This window comes from Salmo trutta, chromosome 12, assembly GCF_901001165.1.
Source record: "Salmo trutta chromosome 12, fSalTru1.1, whole genome shotgun sequence".
Lineage (NCBI taxonomy): Eukaryota > Metazoa > Chordata > Actinopteri > Salmoniformes > Salmonidae > Salmo > Salmo trutta.
Genome location: NC_042968.1, coordinates 27,915,467 through 27,938,336, shown reverse-complemented (window position 1 = coordinate 27,938,336; position 22,870 = coordinate 27,915,467).

The window sequence follows — 22,870 nt, the reverse complement described above, 5'->3', positions numbered from 1 at the left end:
AAACATTTGGCACGGTGTTGATGAGTAGATAAAGAGACACATGCACGCACACACACACGCACACACGCACACACGCACACATTTCCTCCTTCTAGAACATTCCCACTGGGCACAGACGTCAATTCAACGTCTATTCCACGTTGGTTCAATGTAATTTCACTGAAATGATGTGGAAACAACGTTGATTCAACCAGTGTGTGCCCAGAGGGTTGTGATGACTAACACAAGTTTTGTTCAATAGCAGCAGAACAGGTGTGATGTACAATATTTGCTCAGATCAACTCGTGCCTCTCCTCAATGTCAGGATATGATGTATCATTTCTATGAAGAGTGTCTGATTGATGTCTGTGTGGTGCATAGGCAGACTATTCACTATGATCACTGAGCACCTGGACATTTGAATTGCTGCAGATGTTGTGGAGGTACTGAGTGTTGAAACAAGCCTGGAAAGATTAAACATTAAGACACTATTATCCTGCTCTTGGCTTTTGCATGTGTAGGCGTATGTTCAATGGGCGGTGGGGTGGAGGTGTGGGTTGGGGTGGTCTTTAGGCTCCATAAATCACGTCTTTAGGTCTGTATAAAAGCTATTACTATGTATTACATATGGAGTGATGGTGTGTCTGTGATTTCATCATGACGTGGATGTCCATTTAAAGCAGCCCCCCCACACCTCTCTGATTCACTGGGGTTGGTTTAAATGTGGAAAACACATTTCAGTTGAAGGCATTCAGTTGTACAACTGACTAGGTATCCCCCCTTTGCCCTTTCCCCTTTCTACACACTCTAATATAATAGTGTGTTTTAAACTACATCAAATATTTATCTGTGTAACATCTGACAGAGGGTAGAGCTGTTTAGTAAAAGCTGTGAGGATCTGAGAAAGTGTTGATTACCCTTCTATTCCGATATTTCTTCTAACACTTTTTACATTCAGTCTCTGGCGTCACTCAAACCCACCCTCTCACCCTCCCTTCCCCCCTCTCTCTCTCCATCTCTCTCTTTTTCTATCGCTCTCTGTTAAAAGCACGTTACTTCTTGGCGTGCTCCTTCCATTTACTACAGTAGCAACCCTCAGGAGCTCTGCCAGTTTCTTTCATTGTTACATAAATGAAACAAATCCCCTCTGTGTAAGAAGAAGTGATGTGAACATGGAAAGGATGATATTACTTCTCCACCAGTAGCCCGTCCAAGTAAAATTACTGGGAGCTTATAAGAGCCCGCTTGTTGTGAACATACAGAATGCAGGCTTTTTTCCAAGAGGAGGCGAGGAGAAAGGAGGAAAGGAGGAAATTAAATCTAGATGTCGCTGGAGTCCAATAACAACTTCCTAATTTCTCACAATGGAAACTAAACAGCAAGAGGATTATATAATTCTAATGTAACAGTAAACACCAGTTTATGAGAACAGTTAACTGAAGTTTTCTGTGGGTATTTCCTACAATCCAAACACCAGCCATGAGTAAACAGATGTGGTCGAAATTGAAAATGCTTGGCTGCCTGACATACCACTGTTCAACTACACTCCAATGATTGAGGTCACCTCTAATATACTGAATAAGAGATGGTACATATTTCAAGGGTATTACCTCGCACACTAATATATCATTTGATTTAAATCAGATTAACACTGAACTGTAGGGTAAGCATTTATGGTAATAATTAGTTCTGTGTTTGTACAAGGCGAAGGAGAGAAGTTTTGTGTGTTTGACTCCATCTGTTCTCAATGCATAAAACATTAGTTGGTGTTTCTTTCAACTGTAACGCATGCTATGAGGTAAGCGTTGTGGAAAGTAAAAGCTGAGATGAAGCTCTTGGTCCATGTCTATAAGTTAGCTAGTTTTAACATCACCCCATCAGCTACATCCGTCCTGCTTTACAATTACCACAGACGGTGCATGAAGTCAGAAGTCAAATATGCAGAAGTGTTTTCTATCACATACGTATATCTTTGTATCATGCCTAATTTATATCAAGTGCAGGGTGAAGTGAAGTGTATCGAGAGCTGTGAGTAAAAATAGTGCACAACCATCTGTGTCATAAGCCATTTTCAAATAATTATTTGTCAGCGATGTTTATCAGCTGACAGATTTTTTATTTTTACCTTTATTTAACTACGCAAGTCAGTTAAGAATTATTTCTTATTTACAATGACAGCCTATCGGGGAACAGTGGGTTAACTGCCTTGTTCAGGGGAAGAACGACAGGATTCGATCCAGCTCGGATTCGATTCAGGATTCAATCCAGCAACCTTTCGGTTACTGGCACAACGCTCTAACCACTAGGCTACCTGCCGCCCTAAAGGAAGGTCAATAAATGTTTAAAATACATTCTAGGATGGGTTTGACCCAGAATAGACATGAAAGTCCATTGCCATGAAAGTGTCTTTGTTGAAGTCCTTGCCTCTCCAATAAATAATTTGACCTTAGATTTACAGTACCAGTCAAAAGTTTGGACACACATACTGATTCAAATTTTTTCAATCGTTTTTTAACTATTTTCTACATTGTAGAATAATAGTTAAGACATCAAAATGAAATAACACATATGCAATCATGTAGTATTCAAAAAAGTGTTAAACAAATCAAAATATATTTTATATTTGAGATTCTTCAAAGTAGCCCCCCTTTGCCTTGATGACAGCTTTGCACACTCTTGATTTTCTCTCAACCAGCTACATGAGTTAATCAACTGGAAAGCATTTCAATTAACAGGTGTGCCTTGTTAAACATTCATTTGTGGAATTTGTTTCTTCCTTAATGCATTTGTGTCAATCGGTTGTGTTGTGACAAGGAAGGGGTGGTATACATTTGGTAAAAGTCCCTATTATGGAATGAACAGCTCAAATAAGCAAAGATAAATGACAGTCCATCATTACTTTAAGACATGAAGGTCAGTCAATCTTGAAAATGTCAAGAACTTTGAAAGTTTCTTCAAGTGCAGTCGCGAAAACCATCAAGCGCTATGATGATACTGGCTCTCATAAGGACCGCCACAGGAAAGGAAGACCCAGAGTTACCTCTGCTGCAGAGGATAAGTTCATTAGATTTACCAGCCTCAGAAATTGCAGACCAAATAAATGCTTCACAGAGATCAGTTAACAGACACATCTCAACATCAACAGTTCAGAGGAGTGTGGAGCGTGAATCAGGCCTTCATGGTCGAATAAGAAGAAGACACTTGCTTGGGCCAAGAAACACAAGCAATGGACATTAGGCCGGTGGAAATCTGTCCTTTGGTCTGATGAGTCCAAATTTGAGATAATTGGATCCAACCGCAGTCCCTTTGTGAGACGCAGAGTAGGAGAAGGGATGATCTCCGCATGTGGGGTTGCCACCGTGACGCATGGAGGAGGAGGTGTGATGGTGTGGGGGTGCTTTGCTGATGACAATGTCGTGATTTATTTAGAATTCAAGACACACTTAACCAGCGTGGCTACCACAGTATTCTGCAGCAATACGCCATCCCATCTGGTTTGTGCTTAGTGGGACTATCATTTGTTTTTCAACAGGACAATGACCCAACACACCTCCAGGCTGTGTAAGAGCTATTTGACCAAGAAGGAGAGTGATGGAGTGCTGCATCAGGTGACTTGGCCTCTACAATCACCTGACCTCAACCCGGTTGAGATGGTTTGGGATTAGTTGGACCGCAGAGTGAAGGAGAAGCAGCAAACACGTGCTCAGCATATGTGGGAACTCCTTCAAGACTGTTGAAAAAGCATTCCTCATGACGCTGGTTGAGAGAATGCCAAGAGTGTGAAAAGCTGTCATTAAGGCAAAGGATGGCTACTTTGAAGAATGTCAAATCTAAAATACTTTTTTGGTTACTACATGATTCCATATGTGTTATTTCATAGTTTTGATGTCTTAACTACTACTCTAGAATGTAGAAAATAAAGAAAAACATTTGAGTAGGTGTGTCTAAACTTTTGACTGGTTCTGTATCTGAAATAGACATTGAAAGCTATTAGATTATCTCTTGTAAATATTCCTTAGAGCACAATATATCCACTGTATAGTTGAAATCCATTTTTTTGTGCATTCTTCTTTAGCACATTATAATATTTGCTGGTTAAATACAGGGTCAAAATCCCAGTTGGGAAAATGTGAAATTGAGCAGTGAACAGTCTATGCCCTAAGGGAGTATAACCCAAGGATGAACTAACCACCTTCCGGTTTGAGTCAATAATCATGAACTAACTCCTCTTTTAATCAAGTACTATAATAACCTCTCTATTACACTGTTATCGACAGCTTAAGCTTTAAGAATAGGGTGCCCGCCTCCCAGCCGTTCTCAATTCAAAGACCTGGGTTTGAGATGTTTTTAACCCCATTTCTTTCAGTTTCATGGAAGATTAATGATCTGACTTCTTTGTGTGGCGGCTGCTCCCTCAGTCGTCCCTCAACCCATCCATCCACACTGAAACTTCATAACAATGTACAGGCATATAAAGGGAAACCAAAACACAACCGTCCGTCAAGCTGAATTGATGTGCTCCTTGGCTGCTATAGGTCAGACTTTCAATTTCCCTCTGACGATTGGATTAATTGTGAATCAAGCCAAATGATTAACTTTTGAAAACCAAACACATTTCAACAAGGTTCTGAGGCATATTAATTAACATGCAGGATATACTGAATGGAGGAGGCTTAATGAGATTCACTTGTACTATTAGCCAAATACATATCATTAGTTGGTTTATATGTATTGATGATTCAAGTTTTTATTATAATGAAATGGGCCCAGCTCATTATTAGTGAAACACAAATTAAATACTTATACACTGTTATGTTTTGAATTAATCTGGATTATTTAAAAGTGGTATGATGCTGTTAATATTCTTTCCGTACAATTTAATTATCCTATTTTTTTACTCATTTTTCTTTCATCTAAAAAGTTTGGATGACTATTTTAATGACACATAGCCTGACTGTCATTATATGTCTTCGGATCAACAAGATCAAAAATAGGGGATGTCTGGGAATGATTAATCTCAGTCATAAGAAACACAGAAAGATCAAAGGAAGAACTTGACAGTATTGTCACAATGCTTCATTTAACAACATTATGTGTCTACATTGTGTGGAATAATGCACTACATAACATGGGGCTAAGACCCATGGGGCCAACTCAGACTTAGGAAATGTAAACCTTTCCTACACATGACTTTCCCACACACTTCTCATTAGTTGGTATTCAGACTTATCCAATGCAGGCAAGTAATGCACTCCAGAGATGTGGCTACCTTGCGAGCACTGAATAAATGTAATTCAACTGCTAAAAACCCTCTTACTTGTTAGCCTAACAATTTTCTGGTGCAGTTTTCAATCAATACGGTTTTTAGTACATCTATCTTAAGCCATCCCTAAAAAACCTCTTTGAGATCGGTGTCCCTTTACCGGGACTGTTGAGCTAACGTGCGCTAATGTGATTAGCATGACGTTGTAAGTAATAACAAACTTTTCAGGACATAGACATGTCTTATATGGGCAGAAAGCTTAAATTCTTGTTAATCTAACTACACTTTCCTATTTACAGTAGCTATTACAGTGAAAAAATACCATGCTAATGTTTGAGGAAAGTGCACAACAACCAAAAACTTTTATACCGGCAACTGGTTTGATACATTCACCTCTGAAGGTAAATAAGGTACTTACATTCAATAATCTTGCTCTGATTTGTCATCCTGAAGGTCCCAGAGATAAAAGTAGCGAGAGAGTTTTGTTTGCTAAAATACATTTTTTATATTAAAATGTAGGAACTGGGTTCTACAGTTTGAACCCCTGCTGTCTCTGGCTCCACACCCACCCCACCCGGCCATCTAGATGTGTGAAAGTTAGTGTATAAGCTAATGATCCATAATGTATGACATTCCTGGGAGTGTGTAAACTTACATTTTGTATTTCCATATCATTATTGTATGTTCTCTATAGTTATGTACTTGAAAATTACTCAATTGACTAATTCGACACATTTGGGCAGACTTGATACAAAATATTGTTCAGTATTGCAAAACTTTGCACACACACTACATCTAAATTGCACCTGAACTGCAATATTATATTTGGGCCTTTCTCTTGTATTTGAAATATATATTTTTTTTTTATTGAAAACACATGTTTTTTTGTTTGTATTGTCTTTTACCAGATCTAATGTGTAATGTTTTCCTACATTAATTTCACATTTCCACAAACTTCAAAGTGTTTCCTTTAAAATGGTATCAAGGTCCTGAGCTATAGGCAGTTAGATTTGGGTATGTCATTTTATGCGAAAATGTAAAAAAAGGCTCAGATCCTTAAATACAGTGTGGCCTTTAATTAGAATTTTTACTACAGACTCACTAGAATACATCGAGAGAGCATGTTCAGAATATAGGGATCAATGAAAGAAAGCCATCTAAATACAGTGCCTTCATTCATCAAATAAAATAAAATAAAATACATTTTTATTTGTCACATGCACTGAATACAACCTTACAGTGAAATGCTTACCAACAAGCCCTTAACCAACTATGCCATTTTAAGAAAAATACCTGCTATATAAAAAAAATAATAACAGAAAAATAAAAAATAAGAAATAAAAGTAACAAATAAGAGCAGCAGTAAAAAAGCAATTGCGAGGCTATATACAGGGGGTACCAGTACAGAGTCAATGTGCGGGGGCACCGGTTAGTCGAGGTAATTGAGGTAATATGTATATGTAGGTAGAGTTATTAAAGTGACTATGCATAGATAATAAACAGAGAGTAGCAGCAGCGTAAAAGAGGTGGGGGCAATGCAGTTGGCTCAGAACAGGGCAGCACGGCTCTCTCTGACACCCAAAAGTACGCGTTAGAGTTTGAATGCTTAGCAGTACAGGAAAATGGTCCAATTCACACACTTATCAAGAGAACATCCCTGGTTATACCTACTGCCTCTGATCTGGTGGACTCAATAGACACAAATGCTTAGTTTGTAAATGATGTCAAATCAATTTAAATCAAATTGCATTGGTCATATACACGTGTTTAGCAGATGTTATTGCAGGTGTAGCGAAATGCTTGTGTTTCTAGCTCCGACAGTGCAGTAATATCTAACAAGTAATATCTAACAATTTCACAACATATACCCAATACACACAAATCTAAATAAAGGAATGGAATTATGAACATATAAATATATGGATGAGCAATGTCAGAGCGGCATAGACTAAGATACAGTAGAATAGAATAGAATACAGTATATACATATGAGACGAGTAATGCAAAATATATGTAAACATTATTAAAGTGGCCAGTGATTTCAAGTCTATGTATATAGGCAGCAGCCTCTAATGTGCTAGTGATGGCTATTTAACAGTCTGATGGCCTTGAGAAAGAAGCAGTTTTTCAGTCTCTCGGTCCCAGCTTTAATGCACCTGTATTGACCTCACCTTCTGGATGATAGCGGGGTGAACAGGACATGTCTTGTGTGGTTGTTGTCCTTGAGGATCTTTTTGGCCTTCCTGTGACATCGGGTGCTGTAAGTGTCCTGGAGGGCAGGTAGTTTGCCCCCGATGATGCGTTGGGCCACCCTCTGGGGAGCCCTGCGGTTGCGGGGCAATTGCCGTACCAGGCGGTGATACAGCCCGACAGGATGCTCTCAATTGTGCATCTGTAAAAGTTTGTGAGGGTCTTAGGTGTCTAGCCACATTTTTTCAGCCTCCTGAGGTTGAAGAGGCACTGTTGCGCCTTCACCACACTGTCTGTGTCGGTGGACCATTTCAATTTGTCAGTGATGTGTATGCCAAAGTTTTCTACCTTCTCCACTGCGGTCCTGTTGATGTGGATAGGGGGTGCTCCCTCTGCTGTTTCCTGAAGTCCCGATCATTTGCTGACGTTGAGTGAGAGGTTATTTTCCTGGCACCACACTCCCAGAGCTCTCTCCTCCTCCCTGTAGGCTGTCTCATTATGGTTGGTAATCAAGCCTACTACTGTTGTGTCGTCTGCAAACTTGATGATTGAGTTGGAGGCGTGCTTGGCCACGCAGTCATGGGTGAACAGGGAGTACGGGAGGGGGCTGAGTAAGCACCCTTGTGGGGCCCCAGTGTTTTTGATCATCGAAGCGGAGGTGTTGTTTCCTACTTTCACCACCTGGGGGCAGCCCGTAAGGAAGTCCAGGACCCAGTTGCACAGGGCGTGGTTCAGACCCAGAGCCTTGAGCTTAATGATGAGCTTTGAGGGTACTATGGTATTGAAGGCTGAACTGTAGTCAATAAACATCATTCTTACATTGGTATTCCTTTTGTCCAGTTGGGATAGGGCAGTGTGCAGTGCGATGGCGATTGCATCGTCTGTGGATCTATTGGGGCGGTATGCCATTTGAAGTGGGTCAAGGGTGTGATGTAAGGTGGAGGTGACATGATGCTTAACTAACCTTTCAAAGCACTCCATGATGACAGAAGTAAGTGCTACAGGCATTAGTCATTTAGTTCAGTTACCTCTTGAAGCAAGTGGGGACAGCATAGTTGGATAGGGAGAGTTTAAATATGTCCATAAACACCACAGCCAGCTGGTCTGCGCATGCTCTGAGGACGCGGCGAGGGATGCTGTCTGGGCACTCTTAAATGTCTTACTCACATCGGCCACGGAAACGAGAGCCCACAGTCCATGGGAGCGGGTCGTGTCGGTGGCACTGTGTTACCCTCAAATCAGGTGAAGAAGGTGTTTAGCTTGTCCGGGAGGAAGACGTCGGTGTCTGCAACGTGGCTGGTTTTCCCTTTGTAATCCGTGATTGTCTGGAGTCCCTGCCACATACGTCTCGTGTCTGAGCCATTGAATTGCGAGTCCACTTTGTCTCTGTACTGATGTTTTTCCTGTTTGATTTCCTTACGGAGAGCATAATTGGACTGTTTGTATTCAACCATATTCCCAATCACCCTGCCGTAGTTAAATGCGGTGGTTTGCGCTTTCAGTTTTGAGCGGATGCTGCCATCTAACCACAGTTTTTGGTTTGGGCAGGTTTTAATAGTCACAGTGGGAACAATATCCCCTATACACTTCCTGATGAACTCAGTCACCATATATGTCAATGTTATTCTCTTATTCAATATATTTAGCAAATATGGGATAGGCCTATATTTTGTTATTTTGTTTCTGTAGGCTATTTAACAAACTAGGCTGTAACGACTAGCATTCAAATTGGAGTTGCTGACAAAGCAATACATAAAACTTCCAAAACACAATTTGAAGCAACCACATATTTAACCATGAAGCACGTTCTAATTGGCCAGTGAGGGGTCAAGCCTCGACACAGTTTGTCTAAGTAGTAATCATGGCCGAATTACCGACCGGGCACGAGGGCATGTGCCCAGGCGCCCTGACCTCCAGGGGGCCCCCATTGATTTTGTTAGTCACTCTCGCTCAGATATTATATTAACATGGCATAAGTCATGGCAAAATGTGTATAATTGCAGGAAATTAGCTGTAAAACTGCACATTTCTCTCTCCGTCCCATGGCAAAACGGGGAAAGTTACATGAAATGAGTCTCTGACCCAAATTTTGCCCGCGAGGTGGTGGGGCCCCCAAAAGGCCCAGGGCCCCTGTATGCACCCACATGATAGCTTCATTGATAGCTAACATAATGATAATGCTCATTAGGCTGATAATTGGGGCAGAGAAAAGGAACAGTGGGTTGAATATAAACACAACTCATCAACAATTTCATGCACACAGAGGATCAAAACATTGTCTTCTGTTGGATTAGACAGAGTGGTTTAGATACAATTTTCACAGGCAGCTGCTGGGCCTAATCCCATTTCTGCATTTGTCAGTTGATAGGTATGATGGGCCCTGATGAGCAGCCTGAGCTATATACTGAATCATTATTAGATCCCCGTTGTGATAAATGTTCTTTGTTGCTGTCAAGCAGTATTAATGCTTAATTCAATGGTGGAAAATGTGAAGAGTAGACACACACAGCCCAGCCCGTTCACCATGGTCAGATGAACTTGACAGAGAGAGAGAGGATAAGGGTTTTCATTTACGTGTTTTAAAAGGGCGATGTAGTAATATAAGGTTTATCTTTTCTGAAGAGTTTAATTTCTGCTGGGACCCAGAGCAAACAATGTGACACAATGCATTATGGGGGATAGTGTGTGTGTGTGTGTGTGTGTGTGTGTGTGTGTGTGTGTGTGTGTGTGTGTGTGTGTGTGTGTGTGTGTGTGTGTGTGTGTGTGTGTGTGTGTGTGTGTGCGTGTGTGCGTGTCTGTGTTTGTGTGTGTGTGTGTGTCTTAGGCCATGGGGGGTAGTGGGTGGCTGAGCGGTTTAGGATCAGACTGTTGAAGTAGGGGGATGGAGGAGTGTGTGTGTCAGGGGAGTTGAGATACATGCTCAGTGATTTATTCATTAAGATCACTAACCAGCAGCAGAGCTCTTGTTTGTTGGTTGACCCTTGTTGGTAAGTGTGTGAGACATGTATATCTCATTTTACATTTGAGTCATTTAGCAGACACTCTTATCCAGAGCAACTTACAGGAGTAATTAGGGTTAGGTGCCTGACACATCAACAGATTCTTCACCTAGTAGGCTCAGAGGTTCAAACCAGCAAGCTTTTGGTTACTGGCCCATTGCTCTTAACTGCTAGGCTACCTGCCGCCCATCTCCTCTGATCAATGGATCGATGTCCTTCTTCCATTTTCTTTCACTGAGATTGCTTTGGGTCCGAGCCAGATTCATTTCAATTAGTTTTAACAACAAGAAAACAAGATATTTCATCTGATGAGCTACTATGCAAATCATATTATCCTCCTCCTCTAACCCAACTCTGCTACTCCGGAATTATTACTTAAAAAACCCTGGAACATTTTTGCTGCAGAAAAATGTCTATGCCCAAGAGGTGTGTGTTCCTGAAATAAGATGATGATGTAAAAGGCCAGCTGCTAATCTTTATTCCCTAAGTAAAGTCTTCATTCATTATGTAACAGATTGCATTTTGTATTCAGGCCACAGACCCTGCCAGGGTGCAGAAACAGCCAGAGATCCACTTATAAATACATCAATTTATTTTTATTTCAACAGCTAGCTCCCCCTTTCTCTCTCTCGCGCTCTCTTCTCTCACTCTCTTCTCTCACTCTCACTCTCACTCTCACTCTCTCAATTCAGTTCAAGGGGCTTTATTGGCATGGGAAACATATGTTTACATTGCCAAAGCAAGTGAAGTAGGTAATATACAAAAGTGAAATAAACAATAAAATTAACAGGTAACATTACACTCACAGCAGTTCCAAAAGAATAAAGACATTACAAATGTCATATTATGTATATATACAGTGCTCAACATCCAGCAAAAAATCAGAGCGCCATATTCATAACCAAATCTAATAATTTCTGTTTCTCAAACATAGGACTATTTTACAGCGTTTTATAGATACACTTCTCCTGAATCGAACCACGTTGTCCGATTTCAAAAAGGCTTTACAGTGAAAGCAAAACATTACATTATGTTAGGAGAGTACATCGTCAAAATAGCCACACCGCCATTTTCCGACCAACCACATGCATCACAAATAACCAAAACACAGCTAAATACAGCACTAACCTTTGACAATCTTCATCAGATGACACTCCTAGGACATCATGTTACACAATACATGCATTCTTTTGTTCGATAAAGTTCATATTTGTATATAAAAACAGCATTTTACATCGACGCGTGATGTTCAGAAAATATTTTCCCTCAAATGCATCCGGTGGATTAGCGCTACAATTTATTAAATTACTATTCGAAAACATTTTTTAAAATTTAATATTGTCATTCAAAGAATTATAGATTAACATTTCGTGAATGCAACCGCATTGCCAGATTTAAAAATAACTTTACTGGGAAATCACACTTTGCAATAAACGAGGTGCTATGCTAAGAAAAATTGGCTTTGCGATACATGTTAGCGCCATCTTGGAACCGTCTAAAATCAAATATACTATTGTAAATATTCCCTTACCTTTGATTATCTTCATCAGAAGGCACTTCCAGGCATCCCAGGTCCACAACAAATGTAGTTTTGTTCGAAAAAGTTAATAATTTATGTCCCAATAGCTCCTTCTTGTTAGCGCGTTCCGAAGGCTACTCAAAATGTACTGAAGCCCGCGGGACTTGTCGTCACGAATGTGCAAAAAAAATGTATTTATGTTCGTTCAAACATGTCAAACGTTGTATAACATAACTCTTTAGGGCCTTTTTCAACCAGAGCTTCAATAATATTCAAGGGGGATGATTGCATTGTCTTACTAAACGTTTCGGAAGATGAGGCTACCCATGGGCGCCCGCGTCATAGTAGTAATGGTCCTCCCTCTATGACCAACTTTCCAAGCCTCTCTTTCGGTCACTTTCTACCATAGAAGACTCAAACCACTTTGTAAAGACTGTTGACATCTAGTGGAATCCTTAGGAAGTGCTCAATGAATCCTAACTCACGGTGTGTTTCATAGGCAAAGTGTTGAAGGTGATTCCACAAATCAGATTTCCACTTCCTGTTAGGATCTGTCTCGGGGTTTTGACTGCCATATGAGTTCTGTTATACTCACAGACACCATTCAAACAGTTTTAGAAACTGTAGAGTGTTTTCTATCCAAATCTACAAATTATATGCATATCCTACCTTCTGAGTTTGAGTAGGAGGCCGTTTAAAATGGGCACGTATTTTTTTCAAAATTCGCTGTAGCGCCCCCTATTCTTAGTACAAAAGTGACAATAAATAAGCATAAATATGGGTTGTATTTACAATGGTGTTTGTTCTTCACTGGCTGAACTTTTCTTGTCGCAACAGGTCACAAATCTGCTGCTGTGATGGCACACTGTGGCATTTCACCCAGTAGATATGGGAGTTTATCAAAATCGGGTTTGTTTTCAAATTCTTTGTGGATCTGTGTAATCTGAGGGAAATATGTGTCTCTAATATGTTCATACATTGAGCAGGAGGTTAGGAAGTGCAGCTCAGTTTCCACCTCATTTTGTGGGCAGTGTGCACAAAATGAGAGCCAGGTCTGCCTACGGCAGCCTTTCTCAATAGCAAGGCTATGCTCACTGAGTCTGTACATAGTCAAAGCTTTCCTTAAGTTTGGGTCAGTCACAGTGGTCAGGTATTCTGCCAGTGTACTCTCTGTTTAGGACCAAATAGCATTCTAGTTTGCTCTGTTTTTTTTGTTAATTCTTTCCAATGTGTCAAGTATTTATCTTGTTGTTTTCTCATGATTTGGTTGGGTCTAATTGTGTTGCTGTTCTGGGGCTCTGTGGGGTGTGTTTGTGTTTGTGAACAGAGCCTCAGGACCAGCTGGCTTAGGGGACTCTTCTCCAGGTTCATCTCTCTGTAGGTGATGGCTTTGTTATGGAATTTTTGGGAACCGCTTCCTTTTAGGTGGTTGTAGAATTAACGGCTCTTTTCTGGATTTTGATAATTAGCAGGTATCGACCTAATTCTGCTCTGCATGCATTATTTGGTGTTCTACGTTGTACACGGAGGATATTTTTGCAGAATTCTGCATGCAGAGTCTCAATTTGGTGTTTGTCCCATTTTGTGAATTATTGGTTGGTGAGTGGACCCCAGACCTCACAACCATAAAGAGCAATGGGTTCTATAACTGATTCAAGCATTTTTTGCCAGATACTAATTCGTATGTCGAATTTTATGTTCCTTTTGATGCCCTTCTTGCCTTGTCTCTCAGATCTTTCACAGCTTTGTGGAAGTTACCTGTGGCGCTGTGGTTTAGGCCAAGGTATGTATAGTTTTTTGTGTGCTCTAGGGCAACGGTGTCTAGATGGAATTTGTATTTGTGTTCCTGGCGACTGGACCTTTTTGGAACACCATTATTTTGGTCTTACTGAGATTTACTGTCAGGGCCCAGGTCTGGCAGAATCTGTGCAGAAGATCTAGGTGCTGTTGTATGCCCTCCTTGATTGCTGACAGAAGCACCAGATCATCAACAAACAGTAGACATTTGACTTCAGATTCTAGTAGGGTGAGGCCGGATGCTGCAAACTTCGAGTGCCCTCGCCAATTCATTGATATATATGTTGAAGAGGGTGGGGCTTAAGCTGCATCCCTGTCTCACCCCACGGCCCTGTAGGAAGAAATGTGTGTGTTTTTTGCCTATTTTAACCGCACACTTGTTGTTTGTGTACATGGATTTTATAATGTTGGATGTTTTTCCCCCAACACCACATTCCATCAATTTGTATAGCAGACCCTCATGCCAAATTGAGTCAAAGGCTTTTTCAACAAAGCATGAGAATACTTTGTTTTGGTTTGTTTGTTTGTCAATTAGGGTGTGCAGGGTGAATAAGTGGTCTGTCGTAGGATAATTTGGTAAAAAGACAATTTGATATCTGCTCAGTACATTGTTTTCACTGAGGAAATGTACGAGTCTGCTGTTAATTATAATGCAGAGGATTACCCCAAGGTTGTTGTTGACGCATATCCCTTGGTAGTTATTGGGGTCAAATTTGTCTCCACTTTTGTGGATTGGGGTGATCAGTCCTTGGTTCCAAATATTGGGGAAGATGCCAGAGCTAAGGATGATGTTAAAGAGTTTTAGTATAGCCAATTGGAATTTGTTGTCTGTATATTTGATCATTTCATTGAGGATACCATCAACACCACAGGCCTTTTCGGGTTGGAGGGTTTTTATTTTGTCCAATAGTTCATTCAAGGTAATTGGAGAATCCAGTGGGTTCTGGTTGTCTTTGGTAGTTGATTCTAAGATTTGTATTTGATCATGTATATGTTTTTGCTGTTTGTTCTTTGTTATAGAGCCAAAAAGACTGGAGAAGTGGTTCACCCATACATCTCCATTTTGGATAGATAATTCTTTGTGTTGTTGTTTGTTTAGTGTTTTCCAATTTTCCCAGAAGTGGCTAGAGTCTATGGATTCTTCAATTACATTGAGCTGATTTCTGATGTGCTGTTCCTTCTTTCTCCATAGTGTATTTCTGTATTGTTTTAGTGATTCACCATAGTGAAGACTTAGACTCAGGTTCTCCGGTTCTCTAGGTTTTTGTTTGGACAGGTTTCTCAATTTCTTTCTTAGATTTTTGCATTCTTCATCAAACTATTTGTCATTGTTGTTAATTTTCTTCAGTTTTCTATTTGAGATTTTTAGATTTGATAGGGAAGCTGAGAGGTCAAATATACTGTTAAGATTTTCTACTGCCAAGTTTACACCTTCACTATTACAGTGTAACATTTTGTCCACGAAGTTGTCTAAAAGGGATTGCATTTGTTGTTGCCTAATTGTTTTCTGGTAAGTTTCCAAACTACATTCCTTCCATCTATATAATTTCTTAATATTACTCAGTTCCTTTGGCTATGATGCCTTATGATTGAGTATTACTCTGTTCAAGTAGACTGTGATTTTGCTGTGGACTGATAGGGGTGTCAGTGGGCTGACTGTGAATGCTCTGAGAGACTCTGGGTTGAGGTTAGTGATAAAGTAGTCTACAGTGCTACTGCCAATTTTATTTGTATTTTTATTTCACCTTTATTTAACCAGGTAGGCTAGTTGAGAACAAGTTCTCATTTACAACTGTGACCTGGCCAAGATAAAGCAAAGCAGTTCGACACATACAACAACACAGAGTTACACATGGAATAAACAAACATACAGTCAATAATACAGTAGAAAAAGTCTATATACAGTGTGTGCAAATGAGGTAAGATAAGGGAGGTAAGGCAATAAATAGACCATGGTGGCGAAGTAATTACAATATACCAATTAAACACTGGAGTGATAGATGTGCAGGAGATGAATGTGCAAGTAGAGATACTGGGGTACAAAAGAGTAAGATAAATAAATACAGTATGGGGATGAGGTAGTTGGATGGGCTATCTACAGATGGGCTATGTACAGGTTCGGTGAGCTGCTCTGACAGCTGGTGCTTAAAGCTAGTGAGGGAGATAAGAGTCTCCAGCTTCAGTGATTTTTGCAGTTGGTTCCAGTCATTGGCAGCAGAGAGCTGGAAGGAAAGGCGGCCAAAGTAGGAATTGGCTTTGGGGGTGACCAGTGAGATATTCCTGCTGGAGCGCGTGCTACGAGTGGGTGCTGCTATGGTGACCAGTGAGCTGAGATAAGGGGAGATTTTACCTAGCAGAGACTTGTAGATGACCTGGAGCCAGTGGGTTTGGCGACGAGTATGAAGCGAGGGCCAGCCAACGAGAGCGTACAGGTCGCAGTGGTGGGTAGTATATGGGGCTTTGGTGACAAAACGGATGGCACTGTGATAGACTGCATCCAATTTGTTGAGTAGAGTGTTGGAGGCTATTTTGTAAATGACATCGCCGAAGTCGAGGATCGGTAGGATGGTCAGTTTTATGAGTATGTTTGGCAGCATGAGTGAAGGAGGCTTTGTTGCGAAATAGGAAGCCAATTCTATATTTAATTTTGGATTGGAGATGCTTAACGTGAGTCTGGAAGGAGAGTTTACAGTCTAGCCAGACACCTAGGTATTTGTAGTTGTCCACATATTCTAAGTCAGAACCGTCCAGAGTAGTGATGCTGGACGGGCGGGCAGGTGTGGAAAGTGATCGGTTGAAGAGCATACATTTAGTTTTACTTGCATTTAAGAGCAGTTGGAGGCCACGGAAGGAGAGTTGCATGGCATTGAAGCTCGTCTGGAGGTTAGTTAACACAGTGGCCAAAGAGGGCCAGAGTTATACAGAATGGTGTCATCTGCGTAGAGGTGGATCAGAGAATCACCAGCAGCAAGAGTAACATCATTGATGTATACAGAGAAGAGAGTCGGCCCAAGAAATGAACCCTGTGGCACCCCCATAGAGACTGCCAGAGGTCCAGACAACAGGCCCTCCGATTTGACACACTGAACTCTATCAGAGAAGTAGTTGGTGAACCAGGCGAGGCAGTCATTTGAGAAACCTAGGCTGTTGAGTCTGCCGATAAGAATGTGGTGATTGACAGAGTCGAAAGCCTTATTGATGGCGGTTATGATATCGTTTAGGACCTTGAGCGTGGCTGAGGTGCACCCATGACCAGCTCTGAAATCAGATTGCATAGCGGAGAAGGTACGGTGGGATTCTAAATGGTCGGTAATCTGTTTGTTAACTTGGCTTTCGAAGACCTTAGAAAGGCAAGGTAGGATATATATAGGTCTGTAGCAGTTTGGGTCTAGAGTGTCTCCCCCTTTGAAGAGGGGGATGATCGCGGCAGCTTTCCAATCTTTGGGAATCTCAGACGATACGAAAGAGAGTTAGAACTGGCTAGTAATAGGGGTTGCAACAATGGCGGCGGATAATTTTAGGAAGAGAGACATCATCTATCTGGATTTGGGTGAAGGAGAAATGGGGATGCTTGGGCGAGTTGTTGTGGGGGGTGCAGGGCAGTTGACCGGGGTAGCCAGGTGGAAAGCATGGCCAGCCGTAGAAAAATGCTTATTGAAATTCTCAATTATAGTGGATTTATCAATGGTGACAGGGTTTCCTAGCCTCAGTGCAGTGGGCAGCTGGGAGGAGGTGCTCTTGCTGGGAGGAGGTGCTCTTATTTTCCATGGACTTTTTTGTCCCAGAACTTTTTTGAGTTTGTGCTACAGAGTGCAAATTTCTGTTTGAAAAAGCTAACCTTAGCGTTCCTAATTGCCTGTGTATATTGGTTCCAAGAGATGAGCTATAGGTGTACCTCCCATAGGAGTCCCCTCGAATCCCACCACTGACAATGTACATACCCAGCGTGCGACAGAGCTGCAGGAGTTGTGACCCGTTTTTGTTGGTTATGTTGTCATAGTTGTGCCTAGGGGGGCATATGGGGGAGGGAATGCTGCCACCTCCAGGCAGGTGTTTGTCCCCCTGTGTGCTGAGGGTGTCAGGTTCTTGTCCGGTTCTGGCATTTAGGTTGCCACAGACTAGAACATGTCCCTGGGCCTGGAAATGATTGATTTCCCCCTCCAGGATGGAGAAGATGTCTTCCTTAAAGTATGGAGATTCTCGAAGGGGGATATAGGTAGCACACGGGAGGAAATTTTTCTCTTCCTTTTGAATTTCTAGCCAAATGTAAAATGTTCCTGTTTTGATTAATTTAGTTAGGTCTGCTCTATACCAAATTAGCATACCCCCCGAGTCCCTTTCCTGTTTCACACCTGGTAGTTTGGTGGATGGGACTACCAGCTCTCTGTAACCTAGAGGACAACCAGTGGTTCCGTCTCCTCTATACCAGGTTTCTTGTAGGATGACAATGTCTGTATTTCTGATTTCTTTGATGAGGTACAGGTTCCTGCTCTTTAGGCCAAAGGCAGATGACCTCAGGGCTTGGATGTTCCAGGATGAGATAGTGAAGGCTTTGTGTTCCATAAAGTGTCCAATGTTGTTGATCGTGTGGTTTGGCCTCAGGCCAGTAAGTGTGAGCAGAGCCTGCTGAGCATCTGGTACATGCCATTGGCTTGGGCTAGTGTACGAGTGGGGGTTGGCCCTGTTTGCCCGCTCACGGCCTGGGCGTATGTGTGACTTCCATGTTGGGTCCCGCAGGTGTGGGAGAGTGTCTCGCTGGTCTGGGCGGGGTGTCTATTGATCTGTTGCTCCTGTGTGAAGTGTTGGGGCTGCGTTTGAGAGCGATGTCCTTTAGAGTCCGGGCGAAGGTGGGCACTGCTGCCTTGTATAGGTGGACCTGGTCATAGAGGCTGTTCAAGTCCAGGGTGGAGTGGTGGGCCAGGAAAATATGTGGTTTTGAGGAACAGTCACGGGAAATACTTGCATTTACCCGCTTTATGGTAGCAAGGTGGAAGTCTTTTCATGGTAGCAGGATGGAGATAACCACTTGGGCATTGGGGAAAGTAGAAGATGCTTTTCAATCACTCCCTTCAGTGCTGTGGCCACTCTTTCCTGCTGTGTTCTCAGGTTGTTTGTGCCTGTGTGTATTATTATGTGGCTAGGTGAACCTAGTTGGTCCTCAGACAGAAGGTCTAGGGCACGCTGGGTGTTTGGACACCAGAGTTTAGACGCACTGTGTTTGGGAAAACATTTTTTTATTGTTTATATTTTCAATTTGAGTCCATAAGCAGTACAATCTGTGTCTTGTGTATGTCCTTGGTGGGTGTGTGGGGATGTTGGGATGTTCTCTGTCACACGCCACCTCCTCACCCTCTTCTACAGCAGTCTGATCCTCTCCTCTAGTGCTCTGTTCTTCTCCTGCTCTTGCTTTTTATATTGTTGAAGTTGTCTCACCACAGTCCAGAGTGCAGATATGTCTCTCTCCATCTCCAGCTCTCCGGGTCTGGTTAAGGGGGTGTTGTTGTGCTGGACTGTTGTCTGGGTCTGTGCTGACTGGAGTGTAGTCACCTGCTGTTCCAGCTCCACTTGCCTTAGCTCCAGCTGGGTAAATTTATCCTTCATTTCAATGAGGGGGTAGTACTCTGTGCTGGGAGATTGACTTTCCACTTGGGGTTGCTCGTCTGTGGGGTTATATAATGAAGAGGTCCGGTCTGACCCGCTCGGGATGGGGGGTACCTTTCTCAAGGGTGAGCTTCTCCTGCTGGGCTAATTCTTTGATTAGGTGAAAGTCCAGCTGAAACTGTTTGGGGTTGTCCTGTACCAATACTGTTCCAGACTTATAGAGATTTATATTAGCTGACTCAGAGTCCTCGTTGTCTAGTACCCTGAGTTTCCACCCCTCGTTAACACCCCCCCTCTTAACAGAGGGGTAGTGTGCTAATATAGCACTGTGCCATGCCAGGGGATGGTCTGGTTAATATAGCACTGTGCCATGCCAGCGGATGGTCTGGTTAATATAGCACTGTGCCATGCCAGGGAATGGTCTGGTTAATATAGCACTGTGCCATGCCAGGGGAGGGTTTGGTTAATATAGCACTGTGCCATGTCAGGGGATGGTCTGGTTAATATAGCACTGTGCCATGCCAGGGGATGGTCTGGTTAATATAGCACTGTGCCATGCCAGGGGATGGTCTGGTTAATATAGCACTGTGCCATGCCAGGGAATGGTCTGGTTAATATAGCACTGTGCCATGCCAGGGGAGGGTTTGGTTAATATAGCACTGTGCCATGTCAGGGGATGGTCTGGTTAATATAGCACTGTGCCATGCCAGGGGATGGTCTGGTTAATATAGCACTGTGCCATGCCAGGGGATGGTCTGGTTAATATAGCACTGTGCCATGCCAGGGGATGGTTTGGTTAATATAGCACTGTGCCATGCCAGGGGATGGTTTGGTTAATATAGCACTGTGCCATGCCAGGGGATGGTCTGGTTAATAGAGCACTGTGCCATACCAGGGGATGGTCTGGTTAATATAGCACTGTGCCATGCCAGGGGATGGTCTGGTTAATATAGCACTGTGCCATGCCAGGGGATGGTCTGGTTAATATAGCACTGTGCCATGCCAGGGGATGGTTTGGTTAATATAGCACTGTGCCATGCCAGGGGATGGTCTGGTTAATATAGCACTGTGCCATGCCAGGGGATGGTCTGGTTAATATAGCACTCTGCCAGGCCAGGGGATGGTCTGGTTAATATAGCACTGTGCCATGCCAGGGGATGGTTTGGTTAATATAGCACTGTGCCATGCCAGGGGATGGTCTGGTTAATATAGCACTGTGCCATGCCAGGGGATGGTTTGGTTAATATAGCACTGTGCCATGCCAGGGGATGGTCTGGTTAATATAGCACTGTGCCATGCCAGGGGATGGTCTGGTTAATATAGCACTGTGCCATGCCAGGGGATGGTTTGTGTGGAAGTTGAGGTTGCTGATGTTCCCATTTTTATAATAGTCAGCAAAAAGTGTCTCTTGATTTTCCATAAGGAGCTTCATTTTGTGATCTTTTCTTGCCTTATCATTCGTGTATTGCCTTATCTGTGTATTGCCTTATCATTCGTTACATACACAGGGTACATACACAGGGTTGCAAAGAAAAAGCCATATCTCAGACTGGCCAATAACAATAAAAGATTAAGATGGGCAAAAGAACACAGACACTGGACAGAGGAACTCTGCCAAGAAGGCCAGCATCCCGGAGATGCCTCTTCACTGTTGATGTTGAGTCTGGTGTTTTGCAGGTAATATTTAATGAAGCTGCCAGTTGATGACTTGTGAGGCGTCTGTTTCTCAAACTCTAATGTACACTCTAATGTACTTGTCCTCTTGCTCAGTTGTGCACCGGGGCCTCCCACTCCTCTTTCTATTCTGGTTAGAGCCATTTTGTGCTGTTCTGTGAAGGGAGTAGTACAAAGCGTTGTACGAGATCTTCAGTTTCTTGGACATTTCTTGCATGGAATAGTCTTCATTTCTCAGAACCAGAATAGACTGACGAGTTTCAGAAGAAAGTTCTTTGTTTCTGGCCATTTTGAACTGTTAATCGAACCCACGAATGCTGATGCTCCAGATACTCAACTAGTCTAAATTAGGCCAGTTTTATTGCTTCTTTAATTAGGACAACAGTTTTTAGCTGTGCTAACATAATTGTAAAAGGGTTTTCTAATGATCAATTAGCCTTTTAAAATGATAAACTTGGATTAGCTAACACAACGTGCCATTGGAACACAGGAGTGAGGGTTGCTGATAATGGGCCTCTGTGCGCCTATGTAGATATTCCATAAGAAATCATCAGTTTCCAGCTACAATAGTCGTTTACAACATTAACAATGTCTACACTGTATTTCTGATCAATTTGATGTTATTTTAATGGACAAAAAATGTGCTTTTGTTTCAAAAACAAGGACATTTCTAAGTGATCCCAAACTTTTGAACGGTAGCGTATATGTAAATATTTTGTATTTATGTATGTGATAAATACATTTACCCAATTTATTTACATTAGTGGAGGCTGCTGAGGAGAAAATTGGCTTATAATAGTTTTATTTAAAAATATTCCAATATATTATTTTTCCATATGGGAGCTGCTGTTAATTTCAGCAGAAACAGCAGAAACAGACAGGCCTAATACTCCTTCCAGTTGATTGTGGTGTCATGAACCAGTGGATGTAGCTGCAGTTAACCATCTCTTCTCTTCACTGATATAAAGGAACAAATCACATCAGTGCCTGAAGAGAGAGGGAGGACTCCAGGCAGCCTGAGCTCCAAGCCTATTTCCAGCCTGGCCAGTCTGATAAAGGTGGTTGTCATCATCTAAACAGTCAAGCCCATTTGTAACCAGGTTACCAGCTATCTATCATCTGTAATTGAGAGCATGCAGCTTGAGTCGGAAGTGTATCAACAATATAAAATGTTAGCCTTCCATCAAGCAGGCTCTGACGGGAATTAATAGCTATCATCTGAGAGGAAAAGAGCCCTGAGACAGACCAGAATGGGCTTTTAGTGACAGTGAAAGATGTACCCCTCTGAGCTATTATTATTACTGTGTGTGTGTGTGTGTGTGTGTGTGTGTGTGTGTACACAGTAAGTGCATGCGTGTCTGTATGTATGCTTGTTTGTATGTACATGTATTTGCACACAAAATAATCAAATCTACTCCTTCAACAGTAATATACCCCAATCAGAAACACACAAACAGGGACACATGAATGAAACTCAAATAACTGTCAAGACAGCAAGCTCAGCTCAGCTCAGTACACAACCTAGGATATCTTCTATTTCTTGTTTTTCTTTTTTCCACACCACAACATCTTGTCAAATGCAGCTTGACAATGCAGCTTGACACAACATCCCAGAGCTGACTTTGGAGAGCCATAGCTAGACGTGCACTTGGCATGTAGGGGGGATGCATTGCAGATACATGAACGATAGACACAGATCCAGGCTTGTCAAGCCGTTTGCTCCCCCCAACCCCCTCTCTCTGTGATGCTGAAATGGCTGTTGTGGTTGCAGTGGAGGAGGGGAGAGGAGAGGACCTGACACTGACACACATCTGATCCTGACATAAGACCATCTGATTAAAAAAGAAC